The 25,118-nt window shown below is 36.6% G+C and overlaps 1 protein-coding gene across 5 annotated transcripts in view; it reads right to left on the reverse strand.

Moving 5' to 3' along the window:
• The window catches only part of arhgap32b (Rho GTPase activating protein 32b), a 119,282-nt gene extending 95,278 nt beyond the window's left edge, over positions 1–24,004 (reverse strand). For 3 of the 5 annotated variants that reach the window (XM_048167258.1, XM_048167257.1, XM_048167255.1), the window contains exon 1: positions 23,468–24,004. The gene's annotated coding sequence lies outside the window, so the exon portion shown is untranslated. The remainder of the gene's footprint in view (positions 1–23,467) is intronic. The other 2 variants (XM_048167256.1, XM_048167259.1) reach the window with 2 other exon arrangements.
• Between the last annotated feature and the right edge of the window lie 1,114 nt (positions 24,005–25,118).

Consider the following 25,118-nt stretch of genomic DNA (forward strand, 5'->3'; position numbering starts at 1 on the left):
AGGTCCCTGCATGGATTAAATTTTTCCATGTCTCGATCTCATCGTCATGCCTCTTACTTTGATTAATGAGGCAGAAATAACACAGCATGATAATCCTGTCAGTGCCATCCCGGCGCTAAACAGAAACAGCACCTCACCTAAGCTCTTTCAGCAGAGATTCACAGGCCTGATAAGCATCCCTCTCTCTTATTAAATGCAAAGATTTTCCTCCTTCTCTCCATCTCAGCCCATAAAAAGAGAGACAGAGAGAAATCTAGGCCATCAACCACCAGCATACGGCATTAATATTCATGAAACGGAGACTGTGTTTCATCAGGGCCTCACTTTTATTTCACCGGCATCTTTGCTCAAAAAGACAGAATGATACACTACCTCATTACATAGAGAAGTGAACCAAAAGCCTGTTGCTTAAAGTATGTTTCCCTGCAAGGCCAAAACACAAAATCCTGCTCAGGCTCCGAGTCATCTGCAACGAGGCTGATTTGGGAAGTGAAAACCACCATCATCTCATTGTCATTCGAATGCAGCACTGAACTGAACGCACTAGTTAGCTTCAAATGCACAATCAGATCCATGCCCTGTGTCGCTGACATTAATTATCCCTCAGTGTGCAGGAAGAATAGGTTATGTCTGTATGCATGAATGCATCATTATGGTTAATTGCTTCACAAATTTTCACTAACCTCATTTTCACTTTGACAGAATTTCAAGCTATAGCTATATTTAAATGAAACTTAATAAATGAGCAAAGAAATACAAACTTTTTCCTCCAGGAATATAAAAAAAAAAAAAAAAAAAAAAAAAAAAGTAATTTCCTGACTGACCTTTTTATGCATGCAAACTCCAAATAAAGCTTCAAAAATGAAATTTCACAAACTCATATACTGTTATCTAAAATGTAGGTTACTCATTTGTTGGTTTCTGTTTGGTTATGCAAAGCACAGGTTGGCACCATAATAGATAAAAAAAAAATGTTGAAAGGTTGAAGGAAAAATGGTAGTAATATCCTTAAACATTGCTAAGGATCTCAAATCCTGAGCACAAAAATTCCCTTTTGCAATAATGTCCAGAGATGACAGTGCTTAAAGCAGGGTTTCTAGACATTTTCCATTTTAAAATTCCATACATTTCCAGACTCAAATTCCAAACAGCTCTGTAGATTTTTTTAGCTCCTATCATGATTTTTGGAGTGATCACAGGAAGCAGTATCACCGATGCCGATCTTTTTGAAGCCTTTTTTATCATGTAGAGTTATTTATAGGGATGCTCCAATCAGGATTTTTACAGACATTTATTCAGGGCCAGAATTTCATTTTTGAAAATGGGGGGAATCCCCCCCTTAGGTGACTCTTGTGGGGGGATTTCCAGACCTGGAAATGACTTAAATCAAATTCCATACTTTTCCAAACTGTGTAGGAACCCTGTTAAAATCTTTCAATAATAATAACACCCCTATTATATTAATAAAAAAATAAAAAATAAATTAAAAAAAAAAGAGCTGCTCATAAAAGTGTAGTTTCTACATCTCTGGTTTCTGGATTTAACTGAGAAGAACACCAGTCAGTACTTCGGGGTACACATAGGAGCCAACTCTTCAGACTTGAATCCCTTAATTAGGACCTAGTATAAATAGAAAAGCAGACTTTTGAAGAACTCTACATGTACAGAGGGGATAAAATTAGTGGCCCAATTAGGAGCAGCTCTTTGCAGTGTGGATTACCTGAAGGCATTCAGTCTATTGCAATATCATTCTACACTGCAAAATAAATAAATAAATAAATAAATAAATAAATAAATAAATAAATACAATGAAATAAAACGTGCTTTAAAGAATGTATGTTGAATTAAGCTATTTTTCTAACCCCTTTTACCCGTAAAACTCAAATTAGAAGAAAAAAATGGTTAATTCCAGTTATATTTTCTGAAAGCAAGTCTTATATATTTCCATGTTACTGTCAACAACTGATAAATTGTAAATATCAAAATTACAGTAGTGGCTAAAAGTGATGTCCAACTTAGGAAAATTGGCTTCTTCGCACTTTATTCAAACATTTTATTAAATATTTATTAAATATTTTGTATGCATGTGATGAAGTTGAGCCTGGAGTGTAAAACTAATGTATGCGTTCCACATTCCAATTGTATCATTTGTCATGACGCAATGAAACAAATTGTGTGGATTTGTCATCTTTTGGTCATACCAATCTTGCACTGATTATTCCCAGCCTGTAATTATTCCAAGTTAATCATGACACATGCAGAAAGTTTAGTGAGTCAATGCCCAAGAGAATGGCTGCTGTAATCAAAAACAAGAAAGAACAAACAAAATATTAATAACTGATTACAATATAGTCAATGTATGCTTCATTTCCTGTGAGCTTTTTGTTTTCTATGCCTTTTTTGTATGATACAATAAAAGCCATATTTAAAATAAAAGCCTTTCTTGCCGAATAATTTTGTCATTTTAATATCTTAACCAAGTTTTGTGCCTTCCCAACATAACATACTCCTCATATTTTGATTGTTTAATGAAGTGACCTGAAGTGTCATTAATAATAAATATTGTGCAAATATCCCCTCCATACATTGCTTTTGGCCACTACTGCATACACTATTTAGCTTAAATGTAATACTAAAATTAAACAAGTGAGTTGAGGTATCAAAACATTAGAAATGTACAGTATGAAAAATATTCTTTTTCAGATTTGCTAAAGATTACATTTAACAGTGTTATTCAATTATTAGTGTTTTTTAAAGATCAACTTTTAAGTGAGCTTTAGATTATGGCAAAATAATCTGAATGTAAACATAGGGGAAAATATTCAGTATCGGAAAATAAAAAACTAGTTACATACCTACATACAGTACAGTTCAAAAGTTTGGAACCACTAAGATTTTTAATGTTTTTAAAAGAAGTTTCGTCTGCTCACCAAGGCTACATTTATTTAATTAAAAATACAGTAAAAAAAAACAGTAATATTGTGAAATATTATTACAATTTAAAATAACTGTGTACTATTTAAATATATTTGACAAAGTAATTTATTCCTGTGATGCAAAGCTGAATTTTCAGCATCGTTACTCCAGTCTTCAGTGTCACATGATCCTTCAGAAATCATTCTAATATGCTGATTTGCTGCTCAATAAACATTTATGATTATTTTCAATGTTGAAAACAGTTGTGTACTTTTTTTTTTTTTCAGGATTCCTTGATGAATAGAAAGTTCAAAAGAACAGCATTTATCTGAAATACAAAGCTTCTGTAGCATTATACACTACCGTTCAAAAGTTTGGGGTCAGTAAGAATTTTTATTTTTATTTTTTTGAAAAGAAATTAAAGAAATGAATACTTTTATTCAGCAAGGATGCATTAAATCAATCAAAAGTGGCAGTAAAGACATTTATAATGTTACAAAAGATTAGATTTCAGATAAACACTGTTCTTTTGAACTTTCTATTCATCAAATAATCCTGAAAAAAATATTGTACACAAATATTTTGTACAATTGTACACATTAAATGTTTCTTGAGCAGCAGATCAGCATATTAGAATGATTTCTGAAGGATCATGTGACACTGAAAACTGGAGTAATGATGCTGAAAATTCAGCTTTGCATCACAGGAATAAATTACTTTGTCAAATATATTTAAATAGTACACAGTTATTTTAAATTGTAATAATATTTCACAATATTACTGTTTTTACTGTATTTTTAATTAAATGTAGCCTTGGTGAGCAGACGAAACTTCTTTTAAAAACATTAAAAATCTTAGTGGTTCCAAACTTTTGAACTGTACTGTATATACACAAAAAAAAAAAAAAACAATTAAAACCAATATATGCCAATATATATTGTACATCCCTAAATAAATTCTTGTTTATAGACATTTAGCTAGATATTGGAGAGCTAACTGTTAACTGTTCCTGCACTTGTCCAGAAGCTTCCATATTTTGTTTTCAGCTGCACAATGGCAGGATTCCATCTCACATCTCTCTCAGACAGACAGACCTGTTTGATCTCGATTTCTAAGAAGCCCTGACCCTAATTCAGCAAGTAGCATGTATTGCATTCATGGCGTAATTCATAATAGAGCAGTGGAGGAAATAGGCCACCGCTCCAAGGACTGCAGCACATCTCAATGAGGTGCCAAAGCGAGACCGTCTGAGTTTCAAATGGCCAAATGTCCAAGCCTAGAGCATGTACAAACACAAAAATAAAAATATTATACAAATATGCACAAAGCATGGGGGGGCTGTTTTAGACTAGGATGACAGTTAAATAAAACAAATGTTTTATTTTTTTTTTTTACATACATAAACACTGGTTGTAATAACAGGAATTAATTTATCAACATGACTAATGTTTTGACTACACAGAAATCCAAGACTTTTAAAAGTGAAATTGAGTATAATGAATCTCTAATGCTTGACAAAAACATTACAGGAATGACCAAATATGATAAAACTTCCCTGATAAGTGCTGTCAGACAAAACAAATCTCTTCAGTAACTCATTGGGCTCAACCGTAACCTTAAGCAAGATCCATGGGTCCCTTTTGTGTGACTATGAGACCCACAAGAGATAAAGAAACCTTGAGGATCCTGCATCCAGCCATTCCAGCTGCCACGGCATTCAACACTAAATCAATACCACTGCACCCATGAGGAGAAATTTGATCTTCCCTTCTGCAGTCTCGAGGGCAGGAACATTACACCTACCCATAATATCTAAATTCATCCTCTATTAACCAGCCAATGGGCAGCAACAACTTTGTAAATAACATTCAGCTGCTCCAACAGGAAAGAGAGCCTGGCTGAAGATACAACAAACGAACTCCACTTGACGCCTGTCAAAGAGTAAACTTACAGCTTACAACATCTTGGTATCAGTATGATGATCAAGTATGATTATAGTGAAGTTGGTAGTTTTGAGGGAGGCCTAATTTACATGTCAGTATAAACAGCAGTGAAATCATCTTCAGAAAATCAAGAGTGTTCTCACAGATCAGCAGTGTCAACCCTCTACAGACACACTAAAGCTTGAGTCGCCATTGGCTAGTAAATGCTTTATTTTACTCGCCAGAACTTTTTATAATGCAAATGAAAAAGTTCTATATAAGGCTTAAAAACGTGCAAATGATTAACTTTCACGATGCAGCACTCGCCCGATTGGGACAGTGACAGTTCTTGTCAACTCACAGCCATCCGGCAATCCTTATTGTCGAACGCTACATTTAGATCTAGTGCGTCAATTCTTTTTACATGGCTTAAGCATATGCAAGTGATTTACTCGCATTGTAGAGAGCTGATTAATGCTCATGGAGTATAAAATATGCAGTCTCAGACATGACACCCACGAACCACCCACACTCCGTCACTGAACATCTGAAGCATATGGCACACTAAAGTGGAAATACTTTCATGAAGGCAAAAGTCTGTCATAGCATGCCAGTCTGTTATTATAGCAATGTTTTTACCCCGTATAAACAACGTTTTTCTCCCCATGTAGGCTTGTTGCAAATATTACACAAATGCTTAAATGTTCTAAACGCGTATATTAGTCAATTGATTATTAGTCATAGGGCTGGACGATATGGCCAAAATTTATATCACGATATAATTCTTAATTTCGGTCGATACGATATAATTCCGATATCGATATGAACTATATAATAGCCTCAGAAAAACTGCCAAGAATGGCCACAACGGATGTCTGTACCTACAAACGTCTGAAAAATGAATTTGCCAAATCTATGAACTCTCTTCCTATAAAACTATATAATATTTTAGAAATAAAAACAATACAAATAAATGTATGTTCAGCTTTTATTTGTATTTAGCCTTCATACAAACATAAAAATAAACATAAGACTCACTCACTTTAATAATATTAATATCTTTAACATTAAACTATAACGTAGGCTGATTTTATTATTCTTAAAGGGTCATGAAACCCCAAAACACTTTTTTTGAGATGTAAACAGATATGTATAGGCTGCACATCATTGAAAACACTAAAGGTACTCAATGTTATTCATAAGTGAAAAATAGTTATTTTTGCATTTTTCAGAGCGATTTCTGTCTTCCTGTTTGAAAAGCTGAGTCGGAGCAACGACACAAAATCTGACATAATCGTGTACTTTCGCCCCAAGTATGGGCATGGTCGAACATGCTGACGTAGACTGTTTTGAGCGAATCTCGACATAGCCTATATATTCATGACATAAAGCTCATTTAATCCAATCACTGCGCTGTAGTATGCATAAGATTATAATTGCGGTATTATGCATGAGGAAGTATCACTTCTCTCACCTCAGTCTCTTGTCATTCAGAGACATATCGTTGGTGCTCGTTTCCTCAGTGCTACAACACAATGTGTTTTCCTGCGACGCGACCAGAGCAGAGGTTTGTGTGCATGTGGATTGTTTTGCTGTAATCTACCAGCACAAATGGAAAATATGTTCGCGTGAGATCGCATTACAGTGGAGAATTCAAATATCACAAAAGTGTCCCTCAGCACAGCACGTGTGTTGTTTGTATTTTGCTTGCGATGCGGTCAGAACTGGAGTTTGAATACGAATACATGAAAAATACGATTGTTATTTTGATATACACGTGGAGCGCACATATGCTCGGTTTCAGCGCGGAGCTCTGCGATGAGTTTAATTAACACTAACCACGTGACACATAGCTCATACAGAATAAAGTATCCGTGTTTAAAGTTATTTCACACATTCTCCTGCACCAAACATTAACCAGCACGGTGTAGTTATGCACACATATTTTCATCAAGTTGTGGAAGCTTGTTCCGTCGCATTTGCATCAGGTGTACTCATTTTGTAACACTTGCCGCGTTCGCGTTTGATCTTATTAGCGTACAACTGTTGAGCACTGGCTGCTGGTTAATGTCTCTGTGGTGTACGTCATCACGCAAATAGACAATCGCGTTCTGCTCTTACTAACGGCTGCGCCTGAGAAATGCTGTAATGTGTATATCGAAATACCGGAAATGTGTTTAAAAATCATATCACAGTTATCGAAAAAAATTATATCGCGATATATATTGATATTGAATTATTGTCCAGCCCTAATTAGTCATTAATTATCATATTAATATCAATTATATATGATCATCATACATCTAGACCACTTTTCATTTGTTTCAGAATTTAAAATGTAACTATTTATCAATAACAATCTACTATATATTATAATATAAACTATAATCTTTTACAATTCCAAGCTTGAAATGTAAAAACAGCATATATTAGAGTGTTTCTGTCTACATTACCAGTAAGCCAGTAAATCTTTTCCTAAAAGAAGATTCACTGCTGAACAAAAGCGCAATGTGGCTGTTTGATTGACAGGTTGTTTGACACATGGCTAAGGAAAGTCTGTGCCTCAGTGAGACAGCACAAGATATCACACTGATATCAGAGGATAAATCTAAGATAAAATGGGAACGCAGGCTGGTGACAGCACAGGGAGTTTTCTTCCAACAGAACTGGCTATTATGCACACTAGATGCAGAGCACAGTAGACCTTGGAGACCTTGCAAACATCACATTCCTTGTTCAAAGCACTGGTTTGAAAGTTGACAGCAGGATGTCCTATGGAGGGAAGTTTGAGCCACTGATAGTGGCTGGAACATTCCGTCAAAGACAAATTTGCCAACTCACAAATGGCACACATTGGAAAGAGTGAAACATATAAAAAGGAAATGGAAAAAATGTCCTAACCAGGAGTGACGTGATAAAGAAACAAGAGATAAAAGCCGTCTCTTCAATATAAATCTGTATTTCTGTCCTAACCATAGCAACAGGACTTGTTGATCAAACTCTTGGGGCCTGTCTCAATACCCACACTTGCGGTCTTAGCAACCTGAGACTGCACGAACGAGACACGAAGTACAGAAGCCAAAAACACTGTTGTGAAAAGGCTCCACAGGATCCAGAAACTAGTAATACAGATCGTGTTTAATCACTCTGAAATACTATACATTCCTATTCAGAAGCTGAAAACGATAGGTTTCAAAGCATCCGAGAGTGTGTAGAGGCCAATTTGACAATGTTTTACAGCTGGAGCATGCTTGGATTGGTTTAATCTCAAGTCTTGATTTACAATACAGCAATAGGAGCACACAGCTGAAACAACGCTAGAAGATCATCTCTCATCAACCAGTATATTATTACTCATTTATTCTATGTACTTTTATTGTGGCATTTACACAATAAATGTTCAGTAACCACTTGTTTGGAAAATTTTTTGGACCTTTGGTTAATTATGATTCAAAATAAATGGCTAGCCTATCTAATCTATTGCATGGCTTGAAGACATTAGTACATTTACATTAAGTAACTACAGCACGCTCACTTCACTTTTCTTTGTGTGTCTGCTGCACGTGTTTTGAGCATAAGACACACACACCTCAAAACTAAGCACTCCAATGACCATCTATTGACCATCAACAATTGATAATAATAATTGTTGATAAAACTTAATAGATCAGATTAATCGTTTGCAGCCCTGGTCCCAGGTCTGAAAAAAATGCCAAAACTCAGTGCCCTTGACAAATACTAAATTATCTCTAATACCACATCGGTAAGATTATCTCATCATTCATGTTCAGGAATTCACATGGCCTGAAATTAAGAGATCAGTAACTTGACACTATGTAAGATATATGAATTATATATTACATATAATTTGTTAGAAAGTGTTACACATTGCATTGGTAAAGAAACTACTGAACAGACATTTAGAAGTTTATTTTAACCCTTAAATGCATGACTGTTTCGCCAATCGTTCTTACATATTCGGGTCTTTATCGACCCGGATCTATATCTAACACGTAAGGATCTCTACCTGTCGCGATAATATAAAACTCCTCTGATATTAGAGTAACAATTACAGAAGAATAAAATAAAGCATATTTTGTTACCTTTTGGAGCTTGAAAGGGCTCAAAAAGAGCAGATGTTTTATGCCATCATCACTGTCCTCGTCAGAGCTCATTTGCCAGTAAATTCAGCAAATAATGGGCTAGTTTTATGTTTGAGTTCACGAATATGAGTCCATTCGCGATCTCAAACGTATTCTCAAAACTATAGAATTTTCAACATCTTCAAAAATCAATATTTCGATCGCTAACAGCTTCACCAGATCCATCCAGTAACAGTTACAGTTATATTTGATTGCGTTCAGTACTTGTTCTGCCGTAAATTGCTGAGCCATTTCATGTTTTTCTTATGATTTTGTTTTCTGTCTGAACGAGTCGTCACTTCAGCATTGTGTATCAGACATTGCCACCTTGTGGAATAAAAGTGAATCGCACTTATTCCATCATCTAAGATTCAATTATTGTGCAGAAAAAAATATATGTACACTCATACACACCTCGGGTCGTTTGCGACCCTATACAATTTTTACAAATAAAATGAATACAAAAATAGGCATTCTTTCATAATTTTATGATTTTATTCTTGTTATATTCTTTATAATGAACTGATTGAGGAATACCAAGAAGATTGATGTCTAACTTTAAAAAATGAACGAGGAGGAGGGTGAGTGAATGACGTCCCGGGTCACTAAAGACCCGAGGTATGCATTTAAGGGTTAAAGAGCGAAGTATTGAAACAAAATGTGTAAACAATATGTTGTGTGTTCCTTCGGGTAATAAGAAGTTATATAAACACTTGTGGTCCTCACAGCCAATTGAACACTGGTCCTGAATCCTATACAACATTACACAACAACCATACATTAAAGGTTCTCTAAGCGATCCTGGGTGGAGTAACTTCCTGTTGACGTTCGAAGTGTTATCAAACAAAACAGAGGCTAGCTAGACCCTCCTCCCCCCCTCCCCTCCCCTCCGTGCTTCCTGAAACAGTCATGAACGCGCATTTAAAATCATTCTTGTCGGTTATTGGCTGGAGCATGTTTATTATGTTAAGTGGTCCAGGCTGCACCAGTTTGTTTTTATTGCCATTTTCGGAGCTTGTGGCGACTACAGAGACCACGTTTTTTTACTGTGTTCAGGGGACAGGCAGCTAGCGGATAGTGAGGAGATGTTTGTGAACTGACTGTTCAGAAAAGTTTAGATGGTGTTTTCTTTTCATCTTAGTTCCGTACAATGCATTTTAAAGTAGTTTTAGCGCTCAGCGCTGCTTTGTTTATAGCGGTAACCATGGAAGCACTGTACTGCCACTGTTCCAAAAGCGCCACCTGCTGTCAGAGAGTGAATTTGCGTTCTCATGCAGCCCGTCTGCTGTTATGAAGTTATGTAGCATAATTTCACAAAGCTAAAGTCTGAACATTGTGTTTTTGCTTCAGTTAAAAATTATACAATCTAATTTAAATTAAAAACTTCTTATGCTGCATGTATGTAGCATTTTTTTGGGGATCGTGATTAAAATGCATTGGTTGCCTCTAATTTTAAATAGCAACATATACTTCAGCCTGTAATAGAGCAAATAAACATCTTGTTCATGTACTCATATGAAGAGATGTCTTTTATTAGTATCATTTATTTATTTATTTAGGATTTGTTTTAAAATTTCAATTTAGTTTTGTTATAAAGATATTTCAATTTCACAAAGAAATATGCAGCATTTTGTCTGAGAAATAATAAAAAAGACACTCATTTAAATCTCATTTTGTCAAAAAAAAATTATGAGCAAATCGAATCGTGAAACCAGTATCATGAATCGTATCGAATCGTGAGTTGAGTGAATCGTTACATCCCTACTTGTCAGTGGCAACTTGGTTGTGGTTGTCACAACAATTTTCTGATGCTGTGAAGGAATTTGGCCAAATGCTTTTTTTATTTCTTGGTTTAACAAAGTTTTGGGTTATGACTATGATTCAGTATGCACTGCCTACCTATGAAGACAGAAACAGTATTCTCTGAAACAAATTCTGAAATAATCAGCTCATGCTGAAAGCTGAACAATTCAAACAGATTCTGACTTCTCTTTCCCCATCATTTAAGTATGCTGATTCCCAAATAAAATTACATTTTGTTTCACTATAAGATTTATGTTATTCATACTCCATCTCTATATTTACTCAAGGTCCTGCTATGTTTGCAGTTACAAGCAAACACTTCCAAAAGCAAAATCTCATCTAGCATCAATAAATAAACCCACAAGCCAAAATCACTGTTGTGAAAAGGCTCCACAGGATCCAGAAACAAGCAATACAGATCCTGTGTAATCACTCTGAAATACTATACATTAATCTCCAGAAGCTGAAAAAGATAGTAGGTTTCAAAACATCTGAGTGTGAACAAACTGGCTTATTTCGCTTGCTTGTTCCACAAATCACAAAGTCAATGTTCCTGACAAAGTACCTTCCATTCTACTCCTTTGACCAGTAACATTTCTTCCCCTGTTTGAGTCTTTTCCCCTCTTTTTTGTCTTTGAAAGTGATCAATTAAAAATCAAATGCCCTAGATATACAAGCTCAAACATTTGAGTAATCTTCGAGGCTATTACAGTAGATAGTATCTCTAAGAAAGCTGTTGTTGAATATAAAGAGTCACATCTTGACTGAAATGAAAAGGAGAGTCTTCTCTTCACAGTTATGTCCTAGGTTATTATTTATGCAGATCAAATGACATGCCTGCAGTGTCCAAGGACAGGTCACTGCTCATTAATTCAGTACTGCATCTGAGAGCTGACAAATCTCAGCATCCATACCTTCAAAAATAACTTTGCTTTACAGATGGTTTGTCACAATCACTATAAAGAACTAGCACTTCACAATTAAATTTGGTGATTTTTTTTTTTTTAAAGGGCACAGATATGCTTGCAACTTTAAGTCAGTAAGGCAGTGTTGAATGTGTTTTTTTTTAGGTTGACCGTGCAGCATGATAGAGATCAAAGCGTCACTCGGCAGAAGTCTCACAACACTTAGCCTACTAGAGACTTTTTTCCGCGACCTCCTCAGCGAGGAAGAAAAACATCACAAGATGGCCTTGAGATAGGCCTACTGTTGAACAAACAAGCAGCTTTCTATCTCCAATGTACATCAAAATATGTGAAGCATATTTCAACGCCTGTGTGGGTGAGCATTCTAGTGAGGTTTGAGAAAAGTGTGAAAAAAAGGGAAAAAAAAAAGAAGAGGACCCTGCAACACCTATCAATGAAGCTCTTGAGAAACGTCTGGAGGTCCTGCATCTATCAGGAACAGAATGGAATCAGTTTGATGCTCCTCACTCACCCCGGGCAGCTGGCTGGCAACAGCCTCGAGCACTTGGTGCCAGTGTCAAGTGCCAGCGGCTGATCAAAGAACAGAGGGCAGCCTGTGGCATCAGGAAGCACTCCAGTGAGAAAATAAACTTTATAAAATTTTAGTTCAAGAGTAAAGAAAGGAGACTGTATAAGCAAAAAATTCTGTAACAAAAAAGTAGCATGGTCTTGGCTTCATAATTTAGCAGTGTATAGCTTTGTTCCACAGCCTATTAAGATCCCTCGCTGTAGGATGCTGCTAGTGTACCTCATTAGTGAATGGAACACTTTGCAAATGACAGAATTATTTTTATGAATACAAATATTGAGTACAATATTGCATTTTCCATCTCATCTGCCATCATTCATTAGTTGAGTTAAGTGCATTCTCAGATAGGTTACATGCATGACATCTTCAAATTTGGCCAAAACTAGTTATCTTGGACCAGCGTTTGGGTCATACTTCCTATGACAGTAAAATAGCAGTACTTCTTAAGGTGATGATACACGTGGCAACTTTTTGAGCAATATTGCTGGGCAATGTTGCCGTCAACGGGCAACCTGATGAGACACAGGGCAACTAATTAGGGCAACAGACAGTTGGCAGCAACTAATCAGAGAGGAGCAAATCTATTGCCAACCCAATAAATACCTTACTATAAACACTTATATAGGCACTTTATTTCAACTTTTCAAATATTTTCATCCGTTTTATTAAAAATAAATGCCTTTCCGATCTGATTTGTGATAGAAAAAGGGAGAAGAGCGAGTTCAGCAAAAGGCGGATTCGAACCCGTGTCGATCGCATCAAAAGTTACATTTATGTGCCATACGCCCTACAGCCTACGCTAGGCTGACGTTAAACTAACTCCTTTTTAGTATTTAACTGAAAACATTCAATGGCTTAATTACAGCTTACACGCATTACTTCGGACAGTTGTTGGTTTTTTAAGCAATATATGAGGTTTTGGGTTGACGCATGACAACTTACTAGCGTAAAAAGATACAAGTTCACACTCTTTTTCTCCGCTCCACTGCCGGTGAGAGGCCGCCATCTTGTTTGAATTTTTTTCTGAAATCTCTGAACCGGTCACGTGATCGGCTGCTAACATTCTGATTGGAGGATCTCAAAAAAATTGCCCATGACCGATCTAACGTATCCAGATATAAATTTGTTGCTCATTCTCAATGGGAAAGTGCCCAAGCAACGTTGCTCGGCTACATTGCTCAAAAAGTTGCCCCGTGTATCATCCCCTTTAAAGTTGTTTAAAAATATTAAAGGAAGAATCCTACAGGGGAAAAAAAGAAAGAAAAACAGACACTTTAAACCAGACTGGACCAATGAGATTTAACTGATGGCTGTTATTGCCTGAATGTGCATATGAATAATTAATGCTTTCAGTCTTTAATGATTAATTTATAAGTCTCAATCCATAGTATCACAGGTCTTTGCCCTCAGGAAACAGTTCGGTGGTGCAGAACAGAAAGCTGATGGTTCCTACTTATGACATTTATTTTGAATTTCAATTCAACAGTCTTGGGGAAACTTACAAGGACTAATCAGCTTGATTAGAAAGTAAATGCATAACTTACCCAATGAAGAACTTACAAGCCTAATTTTGTTAAACAATGTTTTCAAAGTGAAGCAAGCTATATTTATAAGGAAAGAGGGGGTTTTAAATGGCAAAGATAGATCAAGGACAAAAAGGGCTACAAGACAAATTTCTGAGACAGTGGTCCAACAACACAAGTACTTCTCTGTCAGACTGATATCTTGCCGTACGAAAAAGGGTTCAAGTCAGTTGTGACTCAGAATTCCTTGCATATGACAAACACCTCTGGCAGTTGAGCTCAAACTACACTAGAATAAAGTGTGGAAATAACATTTGGCAAAGCAAGCTAGTTTTCACCTTTAATGAAACAGCTCCTAACATGGATGGCAGATAACATCAGTGTTAGTCTAGTCAGCTCCTCGTTGTCTTCCAATTCTAAATTGCCCTGTGTGTCCCAATTCTGTCAGGCGTGGTTTCACTCAAGATTTACATGGGTTTGGAAAAATCCTGGATCACAGCAAATGCTCTTTACCACATTACTTCAGCCGAAAGTATCACATTTAAAAAAAAAAAAACTAGTATTAGTCCATTTCGTTTGGAGTGCTGATCGAAAAAGTTTTCAAATAATAAGTGGCTCAGTCAAATATAAGTACTAACACATCAAAGTTACAGTAAAACGGCTATATTTTTATAAGTACACGCATGCACAACATGGAATTTACACCTGTGACTGCTTTGAATAGTCTCAGTGAATAGTCACAATGAATAGTCTAAGGAGTTACTACACTGCTCCAAAGAATGATTAAACTTTTCAAGCATTGCATGTTGTACACATCACACAGGATAATGAGAATTCCTTGAAAAGACAGGATGCAGGTAGTCTGTTTTCAATATTAAGATTTTTATATTTCAGCACCAAGCTAAATTTGCAAGTTAGCCGCCATAAGCCCAATCATGACTCGTCAAACAGCTTAACATACAGAGTGACCTTGTTTGAACCAATCTCCACATCAAAATCCAATTAGAGGTATAAGAGATTCTTACTCGGCACATACTGTTTGAATTGAAGCCTTCTTGTTCATATTACTCAGCAACGTGCAGAAGTGAACAACAAATGGTATGTATGCATGCAGATTCCTTTTGCATTTCAGACAAAGAGTTAAGAGTTAGAGGAAGAATGAGCTGTCAGAACTGAGACTGAAGATTCTCCACAGATGAGTCATCGCTCAAATTGCCCTTTCCTACAGCTGGACCATCAAGCCGTATGCTTGCTGTGCTTTGGAAGGTTGCGCTGAATATGACAATCAGAGAGGCAATTTATATCAAGAGTGATTTCATGAGATCAAAAGCACAAGATTGTTTGAATAAATTAAAGAAGGTCCTTTAGCAACAGGTCTAGTGATGCAGCAGAAAACAGAGTCTTGTGCAAACGGTCTCTATGCCTTTCAGAAAATACCCATATTCTACAAATGGCAATGAAATCAAAATATATGTTTAGAACAACTTAGCCAAGCACAAACACTAACTGCACTGAAAAAAAAGGAACTACATATTTTCCAGTTCACATGAGTTCAATATTTTTTTTTTTCCTCCTCAATTCCTTTTTTGCAGTGTGTAGATACGCTCAAAGAAAACGGTAATAAAAGGTGCAAACATTCCCAAGGTATCAGAGTTTTGTGCAGGGGAGCTCCTCAGCACACCATGTTGCCAATTGAATACCGAATGAGAACTGCTTTTGTCAAGGCTTCCTCATTATCCCCCATTGTAGGAATTCCCTGGCTGTTCTCCAACAACCTCTTTCAATGTGGGAATTGTTTATACGCAAAGAATCCAATAAGAATTTCCAAAGCATCTCTATATAGTGGAGACCATTGGAGATGCTTTGCATGCTCCGCGCACACATGCTCACACAGCTAGAGTGTGGAGGTCAGGGGACGAACCAATGTATGAGATTCTAGTAATTAATGGACATGTGACCTGAAACGACAAAGCCCTCATTCCCGCACAATGCATCCTTAGCCGTCGGAGCTGGGGGTTAGAGTTCAGCCAAGGCTTTGTGTGTGGCAGCGCTGATTGTTGACAGACAATGGATCCTTTGATTGAACTGCAAACTTTTCAGTCACTGAAAGGATGAGTGTGGTTTCGTTTGCCAAATGTACAAGGTTATGTAAGCAGGAGGAACATTTTGGAACTTTTAGGAAAATACAGAACTCTGCTTTGTTTTTCCAGGTTATTGCAGAATACTGATGGGAATATTCTGTTCTGTTCTATACTGTTCAAAACTTTGGGGTCTGTAAAATTTCTCTTTGAAAGAAGTCTCTAATGCTCACTAAGGCTGCATCTATTTGATCAAAAATACTGTAAAAACTAATATTGTAAAAAGGATTACAATATTAAATAACTTTCCTATTTAACTATATTTTTTCCCTATAATATGGCAAAGACATTTCAGCACATATTGTTGATCATCTTTTAATTAATTACACTGTTTAACACTATACATTATAGGGTTGTTATACCAATGAAATGAAATCAGTATCAACAAAATCCATCTTACCATTTATCAAAACCCATTTACACTACAATTACAGTTGCCTAAATGAGATCAATGTTCTAAATATAAAATTTTATTATAGAAATATGAAATGTTGGGGAAAATGAAATTAAATATACTGTTATATATTAAACTAAAACCGGCATTAGGTGGCGGCAAGTCATTATGATTGAATCACAGATTCATTCAACCGATTCATTCAAACTGGCTGATTCATTCATGAAAGGAGCAAGTGTCCAATGACTTTATGAAGGGGCCATTGAATCATTGAGACACCTGATTCTTTCAAAAATGGTTAATCATTCAAGAACGAAACACTCCTGTGTGTTGCTATGATGCAACTTGGATGCTTTGGAACCATTTTCATTGACCAAATAGAGGGGAAAAAGCGTCAAAATTGATAACGCTGTCTAAAAATAATTGTCACTTGATATAATCAACGTGTTGCATTGAGCTGTCATATAAAATATCACATTTTGCAATCATGCTAAATCAGATATTCGAGAAAATAGCTCTCTTGGTCGTGTGTTATTATTATCTTATTATGTTATAAACACAAAATACAAGAACTCATACAAGGGCACTTCATATCTTGAATTTTGGGGGCATTTTTATTAACTCTGGTGGCAGTCGTGGCCTAATGGTTAAAGAGTCAGACTGGTAACCTGAAGCTTGCGGGTTCAATTTTCAATACCGACAGGAAATGACTGAGGTGCCCTTGAGCAAGGCACCTAACCCCCAATCACTCCCCGGGCGCCACAGCAAAAAAAAAATGGTGTGTGTGCTCAATACTCACTAACTTGGATGGGTTAAATGCAGATGTCACTTAACTTCCGACTTTTACGCTATTTTACGTCAATGCCATACAAGCTTCCTTCTTGTTAAGATTAAAGGAGGGTTATTGCTGGGCTGGCTGTATTGAGATGCTTTAATAGCAGTTTAATTTCACAGCGGTCCCAAAAAGTGCCGAAGTTTAGGCCACACAGGATCGTTACCTTCGCCTGCTCTGCAGTGGCGTTGTGACAAGGGATGTCGGAGAGTGGGAGGGGCTTGTGTGGTCTTGCAGAATCACTAAGAATATGTTGTCAGGCACATGCTGATTGAGAATTGATGTCACGGGCCAAATTTAAACAAACTAAAATATAAAATAATAATTTAAAAAAAACGTCTTGCAAAAAGGGCACTTGTCTAGGTAAGAGGCCAAAAGGGCACTTGAGGTCTTTTTTCCTGCTTGCCGAGTAAAAGTATTGATGATTCTTTCAAAAGATGATTCTTGATGATTCTTTTCTGAAATAAATTAATACGATTAATAATGTATATTAAGTCATATTAAAGACAGAATGAAGCCCATTAGTCCTGACAAACCAGATTCACTTCTGCAGGTTTGTGATGGCAAAAGATGATGAGTAGCACATAGTCGTCACATCAGTCAGCAGGCGCTTGCGCTAACACAAGTATTTTGAGCTGAGTATTCACAACAGTTAATGAAACCGCACTGCAAAGTGCTTAGAACGCTTCTCTCTCACCATGACATGGACAGACAAAGTGTTTTAAAAGCTAAACACAAACAGGTAAACGGCAACACGAGTTTAACTTGCTGACACAAGATATTGTTAGGGAGGAAACTAGAAGATAATAAGGGTGAGTGCAGTAAATGCTTTCCTGTAGCTTAAGGTGAGTTAGCTCTTTGCATAGCACTTTGCTGAACGTCTTTACCTCATGTTTTCTCAATGCCTGACTGATTTGTCTGTTTCGTTAAGCTGCAATGCGTAAGCCTAATTCAAACATCCTTCAGCTCTGAAACCCTCTCAAATAAGCAGCCCAATTACAGCACTCATGTTCCTGCCAAGATTACTCTATCTTCAGATAGACTATGCTTCTGCAAGTCCCTGTCGGAAAATTTAACATCTGACCGTGACCGAGCAGAGAGACCTTTACAATTCAAGCAGAACTAATTAGTTAGTTGTTACACAGCGAACAATATTTTTTTAGTACAAAAAGGTGGAAGAAGCCATCCGTTTTTGTCTGGAACATTACTTGAACATATAACAAAACAGTATATGAACTAAAATCCAAAATTCCAAAACTACATCAGAATAACCTGAATGGAATATAATTCTTGCACAAGTGGGCTAACTTTGCATTAGCCTTGCTTTCCAAGACAACATGCCCATTCAACTGAAAATATCAATGAATGCATTTCAAAAAGAAACCAACATTCATTCCAGAGAGGTGGATCATATATTAGTCATGCCAGAGTGGAAGGTTTGTAAAATATCTCCCCACAATGGCTTTCTGAACAGTACTGCCTTATGTCATTCTGTTTTGCATGTGTTTGCATAGACAGAATGCAAACTCTGTTCTCATCCAGAGATTCAAGGTCATTAACCCAAACTCACATTATCAGCCACTAATGTATGTGAAGAGAGAGAAACAGAGAATAAGAAATACAGACAGCAATGTTCTTTGATATTTCAATGCGAAGAATTTCCTCATTTCACAGAGCAGTGTGATGATGACCTAAAGGCATTCACCAAGTACACATGAAAAAATGCAAACCACTCCACATAAGGAAAACAGATGGCTGCTGGAAAGAATTGAAAACTAATATCATTCTGATGTGGCTGACACTGTATCTTGAATCACATATGCTGTTTTCAACAACACAAATTAAGCTTAGTCTACAGAGAGTATGGCTGCACAACTGACATTGTGATATTTTGTTTTTCTGCAAAAAAGGAAAATTATCAAATTAAGATAAAGAAAATTTAAAAAAAAGAAACAGCACAAATAAATACATGGGAGCTAAGATACAAACAAAACAATGCTTTACCAGGTTATCAGCTTTCAGGTACAGAAATTTAATAAAGTAATAAAATATAAAATAACACTTCATATAACCTTCTTTGAATAATTAAATAAAGATTTTGAAGATTGAAGTTACAAAAGCTATTCAGTCAAGAGTGATTTCTTCTTCCTTTGTCGTTCGATTAACATTAAAACACAGAGCAGGAATAGTAGACTACTGTCCCTTTAAGACAATTCAAAGATCCAGTACACCGATACTGATACACACATGCGTTGTCTGTCTCGTTTTTCTCTTAAGACATAACCTACTACGTTTGTTAGCATACTTGCTAAGATGGGCATGTTGACAATTTTTATGAGAATTTGTCCATTCAGGTGCAACAATTGAAAGAGAATTTGCATGGCGCAGCTGTGACGCAGCTCTCCGTGTACGCGCTTCGGGTGAGTACACACAAATCTCCTCACAGCGCACATACATGGCCTAAATGACTGGTCATAGAGCATTCGGCACGTCACTGAACATTTGTTTACAAAGAGCGACTGTTTTGTCCATGTTCTTTTGACCATCACTGTTGTAACGTATTGGGTATCCAGAATGCATATCCATCGACTGAATCATACATTTGCCGAATCCGTCTGTCTGTTTTGCACGTTGTTGTTTTCAACAAACCATATTATAGATGCGTCGTCAGATTTGGGATAAGCCGCGGAGCAAGTGCGTGCCGAACCGTGGGTGGAGAACCGAACGGTTCGATTTTTTCAGCAAACTGTCCCACCCCTACTTTTAACATACCTTCAGATGATTATTCATGTTTATTTCGCGCCGTACTGGTATTAAAGCGGAGGAGAGGATGTTCACACGTGCTCCGTGCTGCTGCTTCTCTTTAACTGGGGTGCTACAGCGATCTGTCACACTACATTAAATTAGTGTTGTCAAAAGTACTGACTTCAGTACCTAGTCGGTACTGAAATTTAAAAAATGTGACGCTTTGAGCGCTGTTGAGTGGATTCGTAAACATCTCTGATTGGCCGTTGTTTTCGCGGCTCATCGGATATGTCTGTGATAGGCTTCGATGATCAACACTGTAAAAACGTTGTAAATAGTCATCAATTAATCTCTTCACTAAGCGCTTACACAGATACACACGGGAGCGTTTGAAAGCAGGCGTCTATCGCGGATCGATCCACTGTTAGACACCTGCTTTCAATCGCTCACGCTCCCACTTTCAAAACGCTTTCAAATTCAAACACTTCCGTGTGCTTTCAAATGCTCCCACGCGTTGATCATTGTAGCCAATCACAGGCATATCCGATGAGCGCGTCAACACAATGGCCAATCAGAGATGTTTACGAATCCGCTCAACAGTGCTCAAAGCGTCACATTTTTTAATTTTCAGTACCGATAGGTACCGAAGCCGGTACTTTTGACAACACTACATTAAATAGCACCAAAATGGTATTTTTTTTTTTTAATCTCATAATAAGATTGACGTCATTTGAAATTGGAGACTTTGCGTCATATCAAAAGTAACAAAGCACAAAGATTATTGTGATTTATTGAATGGGAGGCACGCTACATGTTCTGTTCATTCATCAACTGAAAACAGACTAGACTAATCGATTCTTGGGATTTAAGAATCGATATTGGTTCATAAAAATGAGAATCGATTAAAATCGAGAAATTGATTTTTTTTTTTTATCCAGCCCTATCGTGCAGTCCTAACAGAGATTCATTTACATTTAAAATCTAAGGATAGATTTTTAAAATTGAAAGTCTAAGGATATTACAAAAAAATAAATAAATTCAGAGCATTCATTTTAGCTCATTACAGGCCCTACAGCAATTAAAATATGCTGGAAAGAAAGTATGAATGGCTGAATGTTAGTAAAATGGCATCATCTTCTTCAAACAAAAGTTTAAATCATCTGCCAATATTAGGGAGAAAAAAAAGAAAAAAAGAAAAGAAAAAAAAAAAAACAACTGAGGGAGGAAATGTGAGGCTACAGGCATTACAAAGCCAAGATAAACTCTTGTGATAGTACACTTCCCATCTTCTACAGTGAAGCATTGGTCCTAATATTTGAAACATCTAGGAAGACTAATCACACATCTGGATGGAAATGTTCCAAAATCCAAACCCTTCCATTTCACCATTAAGAGTAACATGTTACATTTTATAATCACCTTACAAATATGCATTCATTTTGTATTAATGTAGGGAGTGTCTTCACTGGTTATGTAAGTCAGATATCAATCTTTTATCCCACACTGCCTGACTCAGAGTTAAAGAATACATGAACTAATGAAATCAGACAAAGTAAATATTCAACAGTGTGTTACAAAAATTATTTCAATATGAGAGCTTTGCTGTGTGAAGAGGTTGCTTTGGACCGGGTGGGTTTACACATTAAAAATTCAGTCCGATCACATTCAGGCAACGTGCAACCTATGTTTACAAGTACATGGGCTGTTATCAGTTTGGATGCTTATTTTGCTCCTTACCTTCAATTATATCATCAGTTTGGCATTAAGCATTTTATGTTATTGCTTAATCAGAGTTGCATAGCAAATACAATGATTTCAAAGAGTTATGCGTCATTGTTCTCCAAGTAATCACTGTTAGAGTAGCATGGAATTTGTATGCTAACCGATGCAGGAAATTAGAAAGATGAGAGGAAATATGAGTGGCATTCTACCACTGCGCCAATCAATAACAGCTCATCGCTTCAGCAGCTAGTCACATCTCGAAGACAATACATGTGCGAGATGTGCAAGAATGTAAAACACGGCACCACACAGAAAAAAAAAAGCTAAAAAACGTTTATAAGCATGCTGCTCAAATACAGGTCACAGCAGGTACCAACACAGAAATGAATTCTCTGTTGAATTATGGGTAGTGGACATTGGATTTTTCCAATTCAAAATCAACATTTCAGGTTGAAAATACATATGAGAGGATCATGGGTATTTTTCACTTCACAAAAATTATTTACAAATACAAAATTTACAAGTATGAACTCGAAAACTGCATGTATAAAAGAACTGTAAAATGTTTTAAAATAAATTATATCACATCATTCCACAGGAAACTGCTTGAAATCTCATGTCAATTACCCATGTTCCTCTGTGCATGCTGGCAATAAGAGTGTCAGGCTATATTGGATATGGTTGGCCTCAAAAACAAAATTAATGAAAGCTGTATCAGAATACAGGCTAAAGCCTAAGTTATACATATATAGTGCTGTAATTCTATAACCAAAATCAATATTTTGAGCACAGCCCAAGAGCACAGAGCTGCTTTAATATGCACACAGATGCCTCCAGCTCACTCTACAGGCTTAATGTCAAGTCTGGGAATCTTTCAGACTTTAATATAATTTAGGATTCACTTTGTAATTTTTCTAAAGCAAAGAGGAGAACATTTTTCCACTTTCTAACACATGTATAACAACCAGTCAACTGAATTAAGTTAAAAAAATATAGATTCGTGACTGCAAACCCCTTTCAGAGCAAAAGGGAAAGCCAGACTTGTCTTGAATGTAAAGGTGCTACATGAATTCTCATGTCTAGACCAAGGGTTTTAAAACTAAAGGGTCTGAGGAAATGTTTAGAGGACAAGTGTAAAAAAAAAAAAATGTAAAAAATTAAATAAAAAAAAAAAGACTAACACAAATACAAATTTAATAAAAACGAGAATGAGTAGGGGAAAAAGCATAATGTAACTTAATAGTAAAGGATGATCATATTTGGGGGTCTTTGGCATCTAGACCAAAGAGTAGGCATAAGACTTCAATTGTATGTTGTCCTTCGTGTCAATCTGCACCCTTAGAGCAAAAAATAAATAAACCCACGTCTACGGTCATATCTCATTATGAAACACGAAACGTACCGACTTTATGAAGGGCAATTCGTTTGATTCTGTTGATTTGTTTTGACTCCGTTTCTTCGTATCTCTCGTCTTAATGGGCTATTTAACGATAATAACTAGCGACAGCTTACTAAGTTTATGCACCCTTAAAAGTAGGCTACAGAATAAACGGTCCACCTCCCAGAGAATGTAAATCAATATAACATCCTAATCGATTCAAACTTGCCAGACACACCAGTATATTGACACTTAACAGTGTAAACTGCAGAAAATACAATCCTGTAAACATGAGCTATAAAATGTACAGCTATTTAGCAGAGTTTATTATAGGAAAGCACGCGAGTGCACACACGCGCGCGCACGTTCAAGCCTCTCCGCTTTCCCCGCTCACGCAGGCGTTTCACTAACAAGTTATGAATAAATATAACGGTAACCCGTTATGTTTATGTACTTACCGGTTGTAGAATGCTGTGAATAATCGAGAAAATGAATATTGGGGTGTCAATGTGGCTCAGCACCGCTCTCTCCAGTGATCCTCCACGAAGACCGCAGAAAGCCAGCCGAGAAACCCGGTGCCAGAGAGTCGCATCGTGAAATTACGAGATTTAAACGAAAAAGACCGAAAAGTCCACACGAAACTCGATTGTGCTGTAGAAACTGAACTTAAGAGAGATGAAATTATGAAGGTTCATTAAAAATCTTCTTGTGGGAAAGGGGTTTGTCGAGCTAGCTTTGCAGCTAGCTGCAACCAACCAGCTGTTCACGCGGCGTTCCTGACTGAACTTTAAAAAAATATGACTGAATATGTGACTAGACCCATCACGTATGTGACGTCCATTTTAATGTCTGCGAATATATGAAGAGTGATGTGCTGTCTTGTCGGCTGAGCCACGCGTACCGCCACTTGCCACAGAGACTTCGCTTCCACATTCAAAAGCGTGACCGCGCAGTGGTGTTCCATGCGCGTCACCGTGACCACATAAGTGCGATTGGCGCAGAAGTCCAGCTGATTTTATCAGGGCACAAGCACTGTATCGTTAATCCTTTCCTCTTTTATGAGTATTTCTTGTTAGGGCTCGATGTATGACTTTTTAGGATCGTGAAATTGTCGCACGGTGCTCATTCTCTTAAAATACTGACACTCAAGAGCAGTCAGTCTCTGATTGTTACTGTACACATTAATTATGCAAGACTTCACGTAGCCTACATTGGTCCCATAGTGTAATATTTTCAAGTAAGTATAAATCATGATTTTAATAGCCTACTACAGAAAATGTATTACACTTGCAGCACTGTATTAGGCCTAATTGAGCAAATCTAACACACAAGCCACTGATTCTTGAGTACTGGGACCAAATGGACAAAATCCTGAAATAAATATTACATACAAATAAAGTGTGAAATATGTATTATAAATAATGACAAATCTTGCAGTCACTTCAGTGAATGAATGGATGAATTGAGACTACAGCAGCATTAGAACCGATCTTCAGCTCCATCTATTGAACTGTCATGGCAAGTATTTGCACATCAGACTTTTTTTGTTTGTTTGTTTGTTTGTTTTTTGTTGAACTCATAACCCATTTTTTCAGGACTTTTATTTTGCCTGATTCTTAAAAAATCTTTTGTGTTGACCAAAAGTAGGAACACAGCTGTTAAACTTTATATAAGATGTAGGCTATATTTTGTCTTCTCTCAAGCCATAACAACAAGGCTGTTTTTATTAAGTTTAATGTATTTTATAAATTATTGAGTTATGGTCTGAGAACCCGTTTTAGGGGTACTAACTGATAATGTCATAATACTGATAAAATGAAGAATTTTTTTATTATTATTATTTGTGTAAGCACCTCTGATCAGTTTCCTTTTTGAAAACAAATTCAAGAGAACAATCCTAAAATATTTTAATATTACTACTATTTTTTGGCACATGAAAATGAAAAATGTTACAATAGTCTCCAGTCTCCTATACATAAGCAAAGCTCACACCAGTATGCTGTCATTTTCTTGTCTCTTTTATTATCTCAAAATACAAAACATTTTTGAAGCAGGGAAAAAATACATGGGTCTAGCATCTGAAAATGTCAATGTGAACCGAAGTGATGA

The sequence above is a fragment of the Megalobrama amblycephala genome, linkage group LG18 (assembly GCF_018812025.1).
Source record: "Megalobrama amblycephala isolate DHTTF-2021 linkage group LG18, ASM1881202v1, whole genome shotgun sequence".
Lineage (NCBI taxonomy): Eukaryota > Metazoa > Chordata > Actinopteri > Cypriniformes > Xenocyprididae > Megalobrama > Megalobrama amblycephala.